The sequence below is a fragment of the Octodon degus genome, unplaced genomic scaffold (genome assembly GCF_000260255.1).
Source record: "Octodon degus isolate 3935 unplaced genomic scaffold, OctDeg1.0 scaffold00144, whole genome shotgun sequence".
In the NCBI taxonomy this organism is placed as follows: domain Eukaryota; kingdom Metazoa; phylum Chordata; class Mammalia; order Rodentia; family Octodontidae; genus Octodon; species Octodon degus.
This window is the reverse complement of record NW_004524720.1, coordinates 3,842,158-3,846,390: the sequence shown is the minus strand read 5'-3', so window position 1 is coordinate 3,846,390 and position 4,233 is coordinate 3,842,158. Positions and strand designations below refer to the sequence as shown.

The 4,233-nt window shown below is 43.7% G+C and overlaps 1 pseudogene; it reads left to right on the top strand.

Annotated features, from left to right (window-relative positions):
- Positions 1 to 250: 250 nt before the first annotated feature.
- Positions 251 to 1,255, top strand: LOC101583840 (annotated as a pseudogene).
- Positions 1,256 to 4,233: the final 2,978 nt, after the last annotated feature.

Here is a 4,233-nt window from a genome sequence, read left to right as displayed (position 1 = left end):
GAAGTCTGTCTCTCTGTCTCTCTTACGTTACATTCAGGCTATCCACCCCAGGCTGGGTGGAGCACTCACACCCAGTACTAAGACCCATAATCCCAGTGGATCATGAGTTAATCTCAAACTCTAGAAGTCCCTGCCTTATGACTGCATGAGGTTTTGGGGGGACAACTAGACATAAACCATAACATTATGTCATACATAATTTACCACAGTTTTAAAATGAACCTTTAAAAATAAAATGCAGGGAGGTTCCATGAGCACGGCGCCCCTGGTGGGCTACAGCAGCAGCGACTCCAAGGATGAGACCCAGAGGGCGGTCGCCGGGCGGACCGGGCCAGCGACTAGGGGTCGCCGCTGTGGCCAGAGCCCCCTTCCCAAGGAGAGGTTTCCAGTACCTGACAGTGTACTGAACATGTTCCCAGATGACAGGCCTGAGGATGACAGTGCCAAACACGGAGGACGCATGCGTACTTTTCCCCATGAGCGCGGCAACTGGGCCACCCATGTCTGTGTACCGTATGAAGCGGGCGAGGAGTTCCCGGACCTGCTTGATGTGCTGCTGCCCCACGCCCAGACCTATGTGCCCTGGCTCGTGAGGATGGAGGCATTCCACCTCAGCCTGTCTCAGAGTGTGGTTCTGCGCCACCACTGGATCCTGCCTTTCATGCAGGCTCTGAAAGACCGTATGGCCTCCTTTGAAAGATTCCTCTTTACTGCCAACCGGGTAAAGATTTATACCAATCAAGAGAAAACTAGGATCTTTGTTGGGCTTGAGGTCACCTCAGAGCATGAACAGTTCTTGGACTTGGTTTCAGAGGTGGACAGAGTCATGGAGGAATTTGACCTCACCACTTTCTACCAGGACCCCTCATTCCACGTCAGTCTGGCCTGGTGCATGGGTGACGCCTGTCTTCAGCTGGAAGGGCAGTGTCTGCAGGAACTACAGGAAATCATGGATGAGTTTGAAGACTCAGAGATGCTGTTGCGAGTGCAGGCCAAGCAGGTCTGCTTCAAGTCTGGGAACAAGTTCTTCTCCATGTCCTTGAGGTGAACGCCAGAAGCCTTCCTTGCCCCAGGCCCATCTGCAGGTCAAGGTCCGCCAGAGATGGAGGGGTCTGCTGAAGTCCATGGGGATGCTCCTGCCTCTCGAAGGCCCCAGTCCCGGGCCCAGTCACAGGTTGGATGCTACTGTGTTGTAGTAATTCCTGAAGTCACCAGTAGAGGGCAGCCTGGACCTTAATTCTTACTCTGAGGTTAAACAGAAGTGAGGGTGGGAGCCCACCTCACTCAGCCAGGATCCCCTTGAAGAACTACCCTTATCCCCGCGCTTCCCTCTGCAGGGATTTCTGTCTTGATGCCATCAGCCTCATACAGGGCTTTTAAAATTGGACCATGGCTCATCCCTGTCAAACAGAGAGGGGGTATTGCTGTGCATCTGTTTTCCTCCTTCAAGTGTGTCTCTTTTATTACTTAGTTTGACTTTCAGTCCCCCCTATGGCAGCAGGGGCCATTTCAGGGCCAAGGAATACAGGGTGCTAGTTTGTGGTTCCTGTCAGTCTCTGCATTCCCTTCCCCCTCTCGCTCCCAGCCAGGTGCCTGGGGAGACAGAGCAGATGTTTCATGTTGGCTTGGGCGTGCCCAGAAGCTGGCCTCCAGTGCTCTGTGACTTCCAAGTACCCAGTCCACCTTCCCAAAGAGGCAGAGGCCACCTCCTCCACGCAGAGTTCTGCTGCTGCCTCCCGAGCCCTGTAGCCTGCACACTCTGAAGAGAGCCCAAGGGAGGGCCAGGGGTGCACAGGATTTTTTTCATCAAGCCCTCACTCATCGAGGTGAAGAACCAGTTGTTTCTAGTTATCGTCTGGATTTCTGGTGATAGATGAAATATTTTTGTTACAATTTTAAAACATGCTCATCAAATAAAAATGATTTGGACTGCTTCTCTTTAAAAAAAAATAAATAAAATGCAGAATAATTTTTCTTCAAAGAGACTTATTTATAATTAAAGAGTACAGGGCTGGGGAGATAGCTCAGTACAAGGATGCTTGCCTAACAAGCTCAGGGTCCTGAGTTCAATTCCCAGGAATTATTATATATATATAATTAAAGAGGACTTGACTTATTTTTAAACTGTTAATGCATATTTTGATTTCTTCTGTGAGTTGCTTCATGCGTTCTATTTTTGACTCATTTTCTGTTAGCTGTCTTTTGCTCTTGCAGAAATCATTTTGTGTGAGAGCATTTGAAACTGCTTTATATTTTTCTACAATTTCACACTTATGAAGGATTTGAAGGAACTCAAAAAGGCATTTCTACATGGTCTTTGTCTGAGTTAGTGTTTTATCCTCTTTGCTTAACTGTACAATTTTCTTTATGTGGAGTAAATGTGTCTATCACAGATATTACTGTGTCTGAGCTATGGAAAAGTAACTTGGTAATGTACCACTCCTTTTCCCCTAAAAACTTCATTATGTATTTCCTAAAGACATCAAAGAGTTTAATCACAAAGTGATTACAAAAAGAATTATGATTCTTTTTGATCACAAAAGAATCAGGAAATTTGAAATCAGTGTAACATATTACCTAATCCATAACTCCTATTCAAATGACATATCTCATAATAAGTCAATTTAAACGGAGCAAGTGATCTGAAGAGGTATTTCTCAAACAAAGATATATACATGGGCTACCAGGTTTATAAAAAATGGTAACATCACTAATCACCAGGAAATTAAAAATCAAAACCACCATGATACACCATCTCGCCCAGTTTTTTTTTGCTTGTTTGTTTGGGGTTTTTTGGTGAAACTGAGGATTGCACTCAGGGCCTTGCGCTTGCCAGGGAAGCACTTATTCCACTGAGCCATCTCCCCAACCTCGCCCAGTTAGAATGGCTATAGAAGATAGCATGTGCTGGCAAAGGTGTGGAGAAAGGAAAATCTCACAGTCCAGTGGCAGAACTGTGAATTAGTGCAGCCATCAAGGAAAAAAATGTGGAGGCTCCTCGAAGGCTGAACACAGAGCTACCGTATGGCTCAGCAACCCCACTCCTGGGTTTCCTGCAAAGGAAACTACATCACTACATCAAAGGAGATTTCTGCATTCTCATATTTATGGGAATACCTTTCACACCACCAATATGCAATGGATGACTGGATTTTCAATATTTATATATAATAATTTTTTATAATTATATCCATTTGGGGAATATTATTCTGCCACAAAAACAAATGAGTCTCATTTCCAACAGCATGGAAGGAACTTGAGGACATTGTTTTAAATTACTAAGACCTGCACAGGAAGACAGATAACATGTTATTCATTGATGAACGCCGAACAAGTTGATCACACAGAAATACAGAGTAGACTGGAGATCACAGGAGGTTAAGAGTGGGAGTGGGAATGGTGAGAGTGGGCAGTGGGGACTGAGACTCAAGTGGAGCAGGGAAGAGTCCAATGGTACGTCGCTCAGTAGTGCAGTCTACAGCAGTTAATTATGAGTCTCAAATCATAGGGATGAGCTTGAAATACACAGAATAAAAGCAGTGGAGGAGATGAAAACACTACATACCCTGCTTTGATCATTACACATTTCATCACTGAACCCGATAGGTATAAATTTTTATATCAGTTGAACTATAAAATTTAAGAATTGCTGTAATATTGATATAAATGACTTTTCAGAATCTCATAATCAAAACTTTTCCTTAGTCTTTGTAATGGATTATTTAGAGAAATCTTATGTTTAGATTTTTACAATATTGGAATGAATTATTAATAAATTTTCCTTTGAATATCAGTGTCCCAAATGAGATTAGTTTGAGGGCTTTTATTATAAATTATACTTAGTAAGTTTTAACATTAAAATTAGAATTAATTCATAAAATGATGCCATGCCGGCCCCGCCCCTGGGGCACGCTGAGAGGAGAAATTGAGACTTGGCCTAGTGGTGCGCGCCTACGATCCCAGTTCTTGGAAAGCTGTAAACAGATGGATCACTAAGAGTCTGATCTAGTAGTGTGACCCTGAATACCCTGTAGATCCTTCCCTAAAAGAAAAAGAAAAAAAGTGATTAGAAGAGGTCTTTTGTAATACACTCAGGAAAAGCTTAGGCAGTACTGTACTGGAACTGTACTGTACTGTTCTTGGAATTCTAGGTAGAATTCAGCTACAAAATTATAACCTGTCAGTAGCATATCTTGATCCCTTTTCTGACCACTGTTGGATATATATATATAT